The following is a 15,687-nucleotide window of genomic DNA, read 5'->3' on the forward strand; positions in this document are numbered from 1 at the left end:
CGAGCTATAAATATGTTGATACGTTCTAGGAGGTCATTGGCGGCCAGGAGGCGCAGACAGAGCCGTACACATGCCATAGAAAGGTGTATAGAATCAGAGATGCATCAGTTACCTCTACAAACAAATTCAATTCATGAGGTCCAGGACAATCATGGTGACGCGATATCTGATACACATCAGTCATCTAGTGGTGTAAGTCATGAGGTGCAATCTGATACACCACCGCCACCTACTGGTGATTGTGATGGGGTGCAATCTGATACATCACTGCCACCTGCTGGTGAATGTGATGGAGTGCAATCTGATACACCATCGCCACCTACTGGTGAATGTGATGGGTTGGCTTCAAACCGACCCTCTGTGTTTTTACAACACATTTTTCATCACCAGAGAGTACTTGCGGGTTTTAACGGTATTGTGTACAGCGAGCATTTTCGTTTTGTCAATCTGGACCGTATACACTCTTTTGTGGAGGCAATCGATGCGATCCATACAGCCGTTCAGAATTTACTAGACAATCTGCTTAGTGACATAGAGCCTGGTGATTTTGTGCAGTTAAGACTTTCAGGGGAGGGCAGTCTAGATCCTGTTTACTCAACAAAGCAGTCCCGTGAGAGTTTCAATGCAGAGGAGTTTTTAAACGCTGTAGCGAATGCTTTACAGAGTAACGCCGAGTGTATAGCCGATGGTCGCCTCAAACTGATGGTCACCATAATTAGAAATAGAAGAGGCGGCATCAAAAAGCGTATAAGGGCTATTTCATATAGGCAGATCATTAAGCGAAAACAGAGATGGCTGTATGATTTCAATAATCATGACACAAACCTGTGCATGGCTGCAAGCCTGATAGCGTTGCTGGAGGAAGGTGCTGTGAGTGACTGGGAAATAGTGGAACGTGCTAAACAGTTGCATACCGAATTGGGGATTGGTGATAAGACATTAGTCAGTTTTAGCGATGTCGCAGGATTTGAACGTGTATTGAACATTACTATCAGAGTCATGTATTTCAGTCGTGGTGATTGGCGTTGTTATCAGACAGGAAAAGCCCCTTCAGATAAAACCTTATTCATTCTCCACCATGATGACCACTATTATGGCATCAAAAATATAAAAGGTTTTTTCGGTGCGAAATACTTTTGTGATAATTGCAATTCTGCGTACCATCACAAATATGCTCATTCATGTCAGTATTTGTGTAGAGCTTGCAGGAACAAGGACTGTAAAGAGGACCCGAAAGCTGATGTGCGTTGTCCTATTTGCCGTGTATATGCTCGTTCTAGAGACTGTTTGAATCGTCACATGTTATTGAGTAGAGAGGACAGAGAGTTTTGTATAGCTAAAAGATTTTGTGATCAGTGTTGTCGGTTTGTACGCCGTGAGACATTTGATGAGCATAAGTGTGAGGGGCTGCGCTGTAGTGTATGTTATGCACGTGTTGAAAAATTTGACGATCACCTCTGTTATATGAGGCGCTGTAAAGAAATGGATGAGACTGATGCTTATATATTCTATGACTTTGAATGCATGCAGGAGAATGGCCCTCATGTCCCTAATTACGTATACGCCACAACATTGGCGGGTGACAAGTTCTGGGAGTTTGAGGGAAAAACATGTGCTAGTGAATTTGTTCAGTTTTTTACATCTGGTGCCTTTTCTGGCTTTACATTTATTGCCCACAACGGCGGTCGTTATGATTCATATTTCATAGTCAGAGAATTGATAAATGAGAAATTGTCTGTAAAAATGCTTACTCAAGGTGGTAAGCTCTTGTGTGTGACCGTTCATGACTTGGGGATACGATTCATAGATTCTCTAAATTTTATTCCCATGAAGTTGAGTAAATTACCGCAGGCCATGGGTTTTTCTGAAACAAAAGGTCATTTTCCCCACTTTTTTAATACTGAAAAGAATCAAAACTATGTGGGTCCTTTACCACCGCCAGAGGCTTACGGGGTACAGTACATGATGGAGAGTGAAAAGAAAGAGTTCATGGAGTGGTATGGGGCACAAAAAGGTGTGGTTTTTGATTTAAAATCTGAGCTGAAAGCATATTGCAAACAAGATGTTGAGGTGTTGCGTCAAGCTTGTATCCGGTATAGGGATCGCGTTATTGAAATGACAGAGAAAGAGGTTGTCAGATACTGTCCGGACCAGCGGGCGAATATTGTGGTAACTGTATATATTGATCCATTTCAGCTTACTACTTTGGCATCTGTGTGCATGTCTATGTACAGGTTTAAATTCTTGCCGAAAAGGCGTGTAGCTATCGTGCCCGCTGACAATTACAACAAGACAAAAAAGCGTTATTCAACACCTGCTATACAGTGGCTCATGTATGTAGCACGCAGTGAGAATATTGAGATACAACACGCTTTGAGAGGTGGCGAAAAGAAAGTGGGGAAATATTTTTTAGACGGTTATGCTAATGTTGATGGCCAGGAGACAGCATTTGAATTTCAGGGTTGTTTTTATCACGGTTGTCGTGTCTGCTATAATGATGAAGATGAAAATAGTGTCACTGACACCACTTTTGGTCAGTTGTACTACAATACTCAGCGTAAAAGACGCTACCTCCATAGCTGTGGTTTCAAAGTACGTGAATTATGGGAGCATGAGTGGAAAGAGATGGTTGAAAAAGATGCGGGTGTCCGTGCTTTTCTTGATGAGATGCAATTTCCCAAACCTCTAGAGCCGCGTGATGCCCTTTATGGCGGTAGAACTAACGCAATTAAGTTGTATCACAAGTTGTCTGAGGGTGAGACCATTAAGTACTTTGATTTCACAAGCCTCTACCCCTTTGTCAACAAAACAAAAAGATATCCTGTAGGTCACCCCAAGATCATTTATGAGAATTTCGGACATCTGAAAAAATACTTTGGCATTGCCAGAGTTAAGGTATACCCGCCACGCGATCTGTTCTTTCCAGTATTGCCTGTGAAGCTTAACAAAAAATTAATGTTCCCTCTGTGTTATACATGCGCTGCAAACTCTCAGACGGACCCCTGCACGCATACTGAGGAGGAACGAGCTCTCACAGGGACATGGTGCACCATAGAGTTAGAAATGGCCATTGAAAAGGGGTATAGAATAGCAGAGGTCTATGAGGTTTGGGATTTCGCTCGTTCAAGTGACAAATTATTTGCTAAATACATTAAATTACATCTCAGGGATAAACAGGAGGCCTCGGGTTACCCTAGCAGATGCACGGATGATGAAAAGAAGGCTCAATACGTAGCTGACTTTTATGAAAAAGAAGGTGTACGATTAAGACCTGATGAAATTGAAGTAAACCCAGCAAAAAGACAAATCTCCAAACTTTTTCTAAATTCGTTATGGGGGAAGTTTGGTCAAAAATCAAATTTACCAACAACTAGTTTGGTCACAGACCCTGACGAGCTCTTCAATTATGTCTTCCTCCCCTACTATGAAGTCTCAGAGCTCAATTTTGTAGACGATGAAACGGCCACTGTCAATTGGAAATATGTAAAAGATCACTACACGGTCAACAGAAACACAAACATCTTTATAACTTGCTTTACTACCGCTTATGCCAGACTTGAACTGTACAACTTACTGGACAGACTGCAGGAACGGTGTCTCTACCACGACACAGACTCTGTCATCTTCATCCATCGTGATGGTGAGTGGTGTCCGCCTTTAGGCGACTATCTGGGTGAATTGACCAGTGAAATACCCGATGACTCCTACATAACTGAGTTTGTATCTGCAGGCCCAAAAACATACGGCTACAAACTGAACACTGGTAAGACTGTCTTGAAAGTTAAGGGGATAACACTGAATGTCGCCAATAGCCAGGTTATTAATTTTGACAGTTTAAAAGATTTAGTTTTGGACTACCCCCGCAATTCAGACGCTCACACCCAGAAATCGTTATTTGTTCAACAGCCTGGCATTGTTCGTAATAAGAAATACTGGGGTGTTGAGACGCGTCCTCTGAGTAAAACACAGAGATGTGTTTACACAAAACGTCATATGCTCGATGATTTTACAACACTTCCTTTCGGGTATTAGTCTTGTTACATTACTCCACTCCATTTTTTCATGTGTTTACTAGATTTGTGGAACGCTCTTGTGAGACACATGAACATTGAAATACACGGCCGTGGATCAAGAGAAGAAATAGGGCGTCTACAGCGCAGTCTACGGCAGCTGCGCCGATTAGAATACCGGTTTGCCCTAGAATATAATTGGGAAAATTTTGGACGCCGCTATCATTATCATGGATCCTCGATTACAACACCCATTCTCATGCATTTTAGCGGGACCAAGTAATTCAGGGAAAAGCTATTTTGTAAAACAATTGTTACATAACACTGACACTCATTTATCACACAAACCCGAAAATATTGTCTGGTTTTATGCATGTTGGCAAAAATTATACGATGATCTGTCTCGCACCATTCCTAACATACGTTTTATTGAAGGCCTACCGGCAACTTTTATAGATGACGAACTATTTCCACCTGACAAGGTAAATTTGACAATTGTTGATGATCTCATGGAGAGCGCTAGCCAGAATGGCGAGATAGAGAAGGCTTTCACCAAGTACGTACATCACAGAAATCTGAGCATTTTCTATTTAGTTCAGAACATATTTTGTCAGGGTAAAAAGAGTAGAACGATAGCTTTAAACACAAAGTACATGGTTCTCTTTAATAATCCTCGTGATAAATTACAAGTTATGACACTAGCACGGCAGATGTACCCGGGGAAAACACGCTTCTTTTTAGAAGCTTTTGAAGACGCGACACGTAACCCTTACGGTTATTTGTTAGTAGACTTAAGAGGTTCTACTCCTGAGGATATGCGATTAAGAGCGGGTTTGTTTCCACCAGATTTACCAGTTGCCTATGTTCAAAAGAAAATCAAAGGTTAATAAGACAAAAACTTAGAGGTCTAGTCACATTCTATGTCCTGCGCATAGTATCGACAAGATGTCTGAGAGAATACGCCGTAACTGGCACCTCTTAAAAACTCTGGTGAAGGCACCCCCGCCGCTCAGGACATCAATTTTACGCAATGCCAGTAGAGATTTAATACAGGCCATAGGTGAAATTGCTTTAAATATTTTGAAAGGTAGAATTCCTCTAAAAGAGAGACAGAAGAATATACTCAAAAAATGGCGTAAGGCTATAAGACAGCTGGGAGATAAATGTATTGCTGCAAAGAAAAAGAAGCGCATAGTGAACCAGTGCGGCGGATTTATAGGACCTCTGTTGAGTTTTGCTATACCGCTAATAGCTGGACTTATTGCTAATAAGTAATGGAACACGCAGAGAAAATGTACCTGGTTCCTAAAAGTGAACTTAACAAACTAAAACAGACTATTACACCAGCACCCACTATGCGCCAAAATACCCTGCATACTCTTGAGGAAGAGCTTAACAACATTTTACAGCGTAGAGATCTCCCTGACGATGTGAAGATTAAGAGATACACAGAGGTGCTAGCGAGGTACTTGAATCTTGTAAAACAGGAGACGACCGAGTTATCTAGTTTGAACCTTATTGCGCCGCCTCTCACCGACCACCAGCAATTGTCAAATACACTACCTGATAAAAATGCTTCAATCCGTGAAATTGTTGACAGTGTCAGCCCGCGCTTTAAAAGGAGCGCAGAAATTATACTGAGCAAAATGGATCAGAAATCAGATGTCACAGCCTGGAATGACAAAGGTGAATTTATTTACAGAGGGGAACCGATCCCCGGATCTAATATGTTGGATCTCATTAAACACGCCACGCAGAGTCACAGCTTGGTGAAAAAGAATACGCCTCCCGGCTGGGACGTATTTTTCAGTTCGATGGCCGAATTAAATATCCCCTCCAGTGTGGTGGGTAATCCGACCAGAAGGGGAAATCTGGATCGTTTAAAAATGAATTTGACTCACCCCTCAACTTCAGAACTACCTCGGTCCAGAAACCCCATTTTCCCCACATCACCCACAGCCTCGGGTCTGCCCCATGCGACTTTATTACCTAAAGTGAGAACTTTTCCACTATTACAGCAGGCGTGGTTAACATTGTAATAATATGTATTGTGTTTTTAGTTTTCCACTATTACAGCAGGCGTGGTTAACATTGTAATAATATGTATTGTGTTTTTGGTTTTCTGAATAAAATTATTATATATTTTTTAAAATAATTGCTGTGTGTTTGTGGTTTTTTACTCGTACGCAGAATGTACCGTAAGTCCTGCTGAAAAGCCATGTGCGGTCATGCCAATCGCTCATTGCGTCCAGGTCCTCTACATGTCAAGACATGTTTTTGCACTACACGCCTGCGCAGAAGCACGGTCCATAGTTGTATTAGGGGTACTTTGTACGGCCATGTCACAATATGTCTTGCCGTCTTCTGGGGTGGATGTGTATGAGCTTGACTCATGGCGCCACGCAGCGGTGCTGAAGTACATAGCTGCTTACACCAACAATAAATAGGTATATTATTTATCTTAAATAAAACTATAGACACTTTTTGCGATGGAATGAGTGATATTCCTTTAATATTAAAGAAATATCATTCATGCCAGTGCAAAAGGAGAAAGCATATATAAAAAGGGGGCGGGCACTTTTGCGCTGAAATGAATGATATTCCTTTCTATCAAAGAAATATCATTTATGCCAGCGCAAAAGGAGAGCGTATATAAAAAGGGGCGGAACATCATAATAAAAGGTAGAGGGGGGTGGGGGGGGGAGGGGGGGGGGGTGAGTTAATTATAAATGGGCGTAGTGACGTCAAAATAATCATATAAAAAGGGGCGTGGTCATATAATAAAAGGGGCGTGGCTACGTCATAAAAGGGGCGGGGCACCTGTCACTTTTTAGTTTGACGAGAAGTGGGGCTGTTACACTACTTCTATGAAATGATTCTGGATCCAGCATTCAGAATCCTCATCTATTAACATAACCATATTTAGATTTCTAGACAATTAAACATTTTTGCAAATATAAATAATGTAAAATTTAGCAGTTTTAAATTTATCTCTACAGCTCAGTGGTGACAGTCTGTTGTCTCAATTCGTTGCTAATGGATACGGCCAAGAATGCAGGAACATTTTATGGTCTGTTACTAGTCAGCCATAACTTCCTTATTGTGGACAGTTTACCAGAAAGAGACAGCACATGCATGAGAAGATAACTGCTCCACAATAAGGAGACCATTGCTGGGTTTCAGAGTATACAAAGGTTGTATCTGTTGGCAACTTATTAAGACAACAGACAGTTATTGCTAAAATAAAATCGAAAATTTTAAATTACCATACATATATCTGAAAAACTGAATAACTTTTAATTGTCTGCAAATTTAAATAGTTATGTTCATGAGAAAAACCCTTTAACTAGAGCAGAAAGTGATTGCAAAAATTGTCTCCCACTCTGGAGGACCCAACATGGCGGCATGTCCAGGTCTGTGCCAGTTTTAATCTGTATCATTCATTTGTTTTGGGGTAGTATTGCAAGGAACTGGAAACATGCTACCAGTTAGCCCAATTGTTTACCATTGATGGTTTTAGCAGTTGGACAACCTGACTAGCAAACCTATAGTCCAAAGTAGAAAATACTTTTTAAAGGGAGTCTATCATTAGAAAATTACCCTTTGAAGCTGGAATAGCCTTTAAAAAGGCTATTCTAGTCCTACCTTCCATTCTCTTCTACTACACGCCGTTTCTGTAAAAATCTGTTTTTGTGATATGAAAATTAAGCTCAGGGAGCACAGGAGGTGTTCCCTCTGTGCTCCAAGCTCACCTGTGTCATCACCTCTTGCGCCCCTTAGTTCATTCTCTTTATGTCCCCCTTCTCCTGAGCTTCTGCTTTGCGTAGGCATCCGACTCTGCGCTATGTGCTGCACTATAAGCTGTTGAAATCACACAAATGCGCTGTCAGCTCTGCCACTTCAGGTTCAAGCAGAGCTGACTGCGCATGCTCCGTCTGTCATTTTGCAGCGGCCTGTTAGATGAGCGTGTAAAAGACCACAGCAAAATGGCGGATGGAGCATGTGTAATCGGCGCATAATGCAGCGTTGCATGCCTACACAAGGCTGAAGGAGTTGATGCAGGGGGCCGTGAAGAGAATGAACAAAGGGGCTCTAGAGGTGATGATGTAGGTGTGCTCGGAGCACAAGGGGAATACCCCCAGTGCTCCCTGAGCTTAATTTGCATAGCACAAGAATCTGATTTTTACAGAAACAGCAGGGAGCAGAACAGAATGGAAGGTAGGAGTAGAATAAGCTTTTCAAAGGCTATTCCAACGTGCCATTACTTCAAAGGGCTTTACTAGAGTTGACATGCCAAAATTCAATCTTGTAGCATGGACTGCATTATATTACACTAATTCATATTTTCAGTTGAGATATGGCCACTCTTGTTTCCTCTACAATGACTCAAGATGCGGGGTCATGAAACGTAAAAATGACTCTTGTCTGACAGTGACATATCATATATATCAAAACTGCGTAAACCTTTTAATCCGTTAACTAGGTGACATTTGAATAATTTTGTCCATTGCATATATCGACAAGAAGCCACCTATATTTACACCCCCAGTGTTACGGCAGGAATCTTGTTCCCAGCACACAAACAATTCCAAGAAATGTGATGTCATCCAGTCTTCAGAGCTGTCCGCTTTATGTGTTTTACTACAGAAAGTTCTAATTCATGGAAAGAATGTATCAACATCTAATATTTGCATATTAAAATTCTGCAGAAAGGAGCGCTGTACCCTGATGACTCTACAAATGGAAACCACTGTACGTTCCTCTTTCAATACCTTTCCCAGCCTGTAGACATTACCTTGCTATTTTTTTTATAAAATGTTTCCAATGAGATTGTGGTTATAACTCTCTTGAAAGTGAGGATATGTCGTAAGATGTGACCTAAGCTCATTGTACAAGGCTTCTATTGCAGATCTAACGCTTCATTGTAACAATGTAAAAGAATCAATAAGCATAAGAAAAATATAGGTATACAGGAACTGCCTCATGTAGTCAATGGGACATTTCTGCACCAAATTTTGTATATATATATTTTTTTTTAAAAAAGCCCAATTAGGATTTTTTTTGTGTGTGCCATATCCCAAGCCTGCAATTCCACATACACAAAAAACTTCTACAACAAAAAATTCTATTTGATTTTCAAAAATACACAATAAATGCAGCACCGCACCTCCCATGAGGCGACCTGAAGCGAGCGCTTCAGGCGGCGCTATGCCAGGGCCTCAGGGAGGGCGGCATTTTTGCTAACCTAAGCCAGTCTTAGCACGGAGCAATGGTTTGGGGAGGCCACTGGAGCAGCGCTGCTCCAGCAGCCTCTCCGCACGCTCAGGCAGAGCGCAGGCAGTCTCCGGGCCTGCTCTCTGCCGGCGAATGGCGCTAAGCCCCGCCCCCTCCGATAAGCCATGCCCCTCCCCTAATCCACGCTCCGCTCCGCCCCCTCCCCCGGGGGAGGGCGGCGGCTTTCTGCACTTCGCCTCGGGCGGGGAAAGGGGCAGGTTCCCCCCTGAATAAATGGTGGTAATCTTCTTACTACATCTGCAAGTTGTCCACTCCTTTCTGGTCCTCCTCTATGTCATGTGACCAGCAATAAAATTCTCCAGCTAACATAGCTTCTTATGTATAAACAGGAAGTCAGTTTGATTCCTCTTATGCAAATGAATATAGAAACTGACTTCCTGTCCACACAAAAGAAGCTGTGTCAGTCGCATGACATGGATAAGGACCAAAAGGAAGTGGACAACTTACATATACATCCACCAGTAAGAAGATTACCGTCACTACAATTCACATCCTTACCTAACAAGAATTGAATTACTAATTGTTTACTTTTGTATGGACAGTGGTAGAAATCCTCACCACCAAGCTTAGTCCCAGAAACCAGAATACTTATCAACATGTCCCTTTGGGATATTCCATAGAAGATATTTAGTAGGACCTAGATCCATGGTGTTTTTATTAACATGGTCCCTAACCACTAGTCTAACAATTCATCAAGGGGTGTCTCTCCAAGTTTTCCATTACCTTTCTATACCCCCAATATTTTTGGCAATTTGGGGTTACACCATAATGGAGTGTGAGTGGTGGGCTTAAACTTTTCCTACAAGGTATCAATACCAGTCTCCAAGGCATGGATAGAGGTAGAGTATCTCACGAACCTGGCCATCATTATACCTGTAACCCAAGGACTCTCTTCTTGTCCTCGGCCTCTGACTTGTTGGAACTGCAAGGCCAGAAAGCAGAGCCAGGGGTTTGCTTATCCGTTAGCAGAGTTTGCAAATGATTTTTCCACACCAAGGCCCTGAAGAGAGTTAGAACCCCATAAAAGTATTTTCAATAAATCCAAATGTAGGAATTATGCAAGATGTGAAGCAGTTGGAGCATTATAATTATTTTGCTGAATATCTTCCAACCAAAAGAGGAGAAGGCAAGTTTGCACAAAGTACTCCATAAGGGAATCAGCTTTGCCTGAAGTGTCTGCTCCTCGCTTCCTGTATTTCTCCCTCCCCTCCTCATTCTTGCTGAACGGGACACAGATCACTTATACAGGTCAGATAATCTGCAGATGCTTGTACACAATGGACTCAGTCTTATCTGTGTGTTTACATAGAGAAATAACAGACTGTGCTTTATCAGCAAAACTGCAATTAGCTGAACGATTTTCCTGATGGCAAGAGCAGTGAGCAAGTGACGTCACTTGTCCTATAGATCCGTGGTTAACGCTGTGTAAACAATGGGAGGAATATTTTCACATAGTAGGAGAACAAAGCAGAGTTTCTAAAGCAATATATTTAGGAAAAGTCTTCAGTTTACATACGCTACCATTATAGATAGGATCCTTGGGATATGACAACCCCTTTAAGTCTAATTCCTGGGCTGGGTTGTAATTACAACTCCCAGGTTTATAAGGGAGAATACTATCTGTAACAAGGATGTCTCTAGACATTACAGCCAGAAGAGACAATCCACAGCCAAGGTCATCAACTTACCTCAGTTAATGGACAGACAGGAATATTGCTATATACCATAACTACCTTTATGGGATTCAGGGATTGTGTAACATTTCCAATATATTACTATGTCATCCAGATATAATGATACAATGATGATATAATAATCTTTTACACCATGCCCCAGAAACCCCACCATTAACTCCATCATGCAAGCCAAGCAAGGGAATTAGAGCTTTGATTTCTTCAAGTGAATGAGACAAGTTACAATTTACTCGTACTGCTACTACTTAAAAGTACGGCCTTCTGTAATGCAAATCAAGGTCCGGACCAATGTAAACAATGAAGACTGCTGCAGGCCATGGTCCCTTCATGTAGCATATCAGCAGGGGGCTGAGAGACTACAACTGATGCAATATTGATGGCTATCCTTAGGATCCTTAGTTGGATCTTAGGTATTCTTCATTTAATTCTAATTTGGGGTACTACAACAGGATGGTGTTTTTATAAGAAATGTGTCACATTCTGGACAGCACAGGAGTCTGAGCCGAAGATTAATTTTCTGAAGTATATTAGAGGCAAAGAAGATTTGTCCTTGTGTAACCAGTTATACTGATTTAATGCAACTGGTCTTGATTAAAAAAAAAAACCTTATATGTCTCCATGGTGACAGACTACAAACAAGTTCTGTGTAACCCTGAAATCAAACTTCCTATTGTCTGTCATTTACGTCTTCCGGCTTACTGACTGTATGGGGGAATTCACACTTGCTCCTGTGTCCGCCCGCCTATTTCCCAGAGAAACTGGACAGGGGATGACTTCCCAGTGGTCAGTTTTAAAACCCATTCATTTGACGGACAAAAAAGTCCTGCATGTCCAACTTTGTGTCTGGACAAAAAAAAAAAAATGGTTTCCCCGCGGAGAAGCTGCATATGGACACCGGTGGTTTGCTTTTAAAACCCATTCAATTTCATAGGTTTTAAAACTAACCGCCGGGAAGCCGTCCCCTGTCCAGTTTCTCTGGGGAATAGGACGGAATAGATAAATGCTGCTGCACACCGTATGAAGGTGAAAAAGTGAAAAAAATTTTTATTGGTACATACACGCCATGAATTGGTTTGAAAAGCATAAAGAAAGCACTAGATCATTGTAAACAACATAACGTTTCGGTCATATTCGACCTTCCTCAGATAAGATCTAGCAACAAGCAGAGTGCGCAGTGGGGTCATGGCGTGAATGAATGGGGAATAGGACGGAGACCCAGTGGGAGGACACGGGGGGATATAGGGGACGTAGGGGATATAAATGCAGTATTAGGGCTTCCTCTTTATTACATCGGTTACAATTGACACACACAAGGTCTGTGTAGACACAAAATGCTGTGTGAAGCTGTGGACACAAGTTAGACTATTTGCAAATTGCTTCATCATTTCTTATTTGGTTACAACAGTAAACATCACATTTAAGAGTATACTTAACATTATTCTTACAACCTCTCTACATTTATAGCATGCAAGTATGTAAATGATCCTCCTGCTAGGCGACCTGAGAGTATTAACTACATGTATTCACTACAAGTGTTATTCACTACAAGTTGTTACACTGATGTGTAACAGATGTTGAATTTGGTAAACAGAAGAGTCTATGATGTTCTGTGACTGTATAGAGGAGACAGAAGTAAACCTGAATGCTCCACTGAGCAGGAGATACCTGTAATCTTGAGAAGAAAGCATATCATGGTGGACAGCGGGAGACGGTTATGGCAACTTCTTGCCACAACAGATTTACAGATCTGCCAATCATCCATTGCTACACAGCTGTAAAATGTTTACACAACTTAAAATTCACTATGATACCTACTATTTGCACTACCGAAGCAGCAAACAAACAAAAACATCCAAACCATTTTTTTTTTCATTTCTTAAAGGGGCTCTATCAGCAAAATTATGCAGTAAGAGCCCCACATATGCGTGAATAGCCTTTATAAAGGCTATTCAGGCACCGCAAATGTTACTTTAAACCTCCCCCCCGTTTTAAAATAAAACCATAAAAACATATTTGTAAATCATACCTATTGTGCACGGTGGGCGGTCCTCCATGGTCCGACGTCATCTTGCTGTCACGCCTTCCTCTTCTTTCTTCTTCCAGTGACGTCCTCCTGTCCTGGCTCTTCCCCGCCTTGATCTTCTGTTCTTCTGGCGGGTTGTGTTCAAATCCCGCGCGTGCGCAGTATTGCTCCCTCAGTACACTCGCGAACATCTTCATTCCGGAAGAAAAGAAGATGAAGGCGGGGAAGAGCGAGGACATATCCAAGTAAAAGGAAAAAAGGTTTTTCAGCTCACCCTTCATGCAGACATCATCATTGTCTAACCGGTGTGAGCGGAAGCCGGTGGACTCAACCAGCTGGAACTATACAGAAACTCCAAGGAAGGAACTCCAGCACGAACCGGACGATGTATAATATATAACTTTTATTCGAAGTCCATTAAAAAAGTTCACATGGCAACCATCAGTAGTTGGTACGAGTGCATAAATGTGACAGTGACGCATTTCGGAACACTGAGCGTCCCTTCCTCATGGCATACTTGAATTAACACACAAACTTCTTTATAAAACACCCACCTTAGAGTTAACCCCTCCCATAAAAACAATTAACCCCTAAGGGAAAATGTCAATATATATTCCATGTTGGTCATTAATTACAACAAAATAAATGTACACAAATCATAACATCTTTTTAAAATATTGAAGATCGACACTATCGTCATTACTAAATATAATCTAAAAGAACAGAAGAATAAGATCCACTATTAACTACGCAACAAAAATAAACCCAGGCATGAACTCTGCCAAATAGTATGTTGATATGGCAGTAAGTCTTGCCGACTTTCCAATGCGTAAGAATATCCCATCCGGGGCTTATATCCAGTAGTCTAAAGGGAAAACAAGTTAAAGATAGAAAAAATGATCACATGACTTAACATCACGTGATCTACATATCATCCCACGGAATGCTGGAAAACATCCCAAGAACAATCCGCATCAAGAACCGCACCCTCAACCAAGAAGACATACAGCGAAAACAGCAAAAACAGGTAAATATACGTTATGTATAAAGAAAAAAAGGGAAAAATATACACATATTTAATAGACAGAGGGATAGCAAGTAATGCTCATCCCCTATGTTATTCCCTAAATCAATATATGTAAGCCAAATCTGACCTAATATTTAAACCTGCAGGCTGCCTTGTATCTAATTGTAATATCCAAGACGCTTCTCTAAGCAGCAGTTTTTTTCCTCCAGTCACCACCCCTGACTGGTTTAGATACTTGTTCAATAGCATAAAACATTAATGTGCTAGTATTTCCTTTATGTTGTGTGAAAAAGTGTCTTGAAAGATTGGATGCATTTTCCACATTCCTCAAACTGTCTGTTATATGTTCCGAAATTCTAGTTTTTAAATTACGAATTGTACATCCAATGTACAATAATTTGCATTTGCATGCCGTACACTCTACCACATAAACCACATGGTGGCTGTTACAGTTCAGAAATTTATTTATATGGAACATTCGCTGTTTATCTGTACTGTGGAAATTTTTTGTTTTTTTTACATATCGACACATATTGCAGTGTCCAGAGCCGCAACTGTAAAAGCCTTTGATATTAAGCCATGTGTATGATGCTACACTGTTGCTGACAAATAAACTAGGTGAAAGTCTGTCCCCTATTGTTCTACCCCTTTTAGCTATGACCTGAACCCCATTTTGCAAGATTTTTTTTGTTGGGGGGGATCTTGTTGTAAAATCGGAAGATTTTTATAAAAGATTTTTTTAATAGCAGAAAATTCTCTGCTAAAAGGGGTAGAGAATACTACATTTTTATCAAACTTGGTATGTTTTTTAGAGTACTTCTTTCTTTTACAATCTTTTAAAAGTGATTCTCGGGACATAGTATCCACAATATTTACTGCCCACCTTAATGTCCACTGTGGGTATCTCGTAAATCTCAGTCTATTTAATGTGATGTTTTGTTGCTCTTTATAAACAATATCTGAGGAACAAACCCTTTGGGTTCTAATTAGTTCCCCAACAGGAATAGATTTGAGGGTATGGTTAGGATGATGACATTTTGCCAGTAGAAGGGTATTTCCAGCTGTATTTTTCCTAAAAAGACTGGTATTAATTTTACCTTGTTGACTGTCTCCTTCTAGTGAGACATCTAAAAAGGATATATGAGTAAGATTCTGAGAGAAAGTACATTTCAAATTTATAGGGTTAGAATTGAGGTATGAGAAGAACCCTGGTACAGATGCTACAGACCCACACCAGATGGTAAGCATGTCGTCTATGTAGCGGCCGTACCAGAATAGACTCTCAACAAAAGGGTTATTTGAAGAAAAAATATGTAATTCTTCCCACCATGCTAGTACAAGATTGGCCAGCGATGGCAAGAAGGGCGCCCCCATGGAAAAATATTAAGTAATATTTTAGTGTCTCAGATATAACCTGGAATACTGGTAACCAGCGGTTGTAAAAGCTTGTCCAGCCATGAACATAAATTTTCATTAACCCCTTCCCGCCGATGGCATTTTTTGATTTTCGTTTTTCGTTTTTGACTCCCCTCCTTCTAAACCCCATAACTTTTTTATTTCTCCGCTCCCAGAGTCATATGAGGTCTTAATTTTTGCGGGACAATTTTTTCTTCATGATGCCACCATTAATTATTCTAT

Source organism: Leptodactylus fuscus, chromosome 6 (genome assembly GCF_031893055.1).
Source record: "Leptodactylus fuscus isolate aLepFus1 chromosome 6, aLepFus1.hap2, whole genome shotgun sequence".
NCBI classification, from domain to species: domain Eukaryota; kingdom Metazoa; phylum Chordata; class Amphibia; order Anura; family Leptodactylidae; genus Leptodactylus; species Leptodactylus fuscus.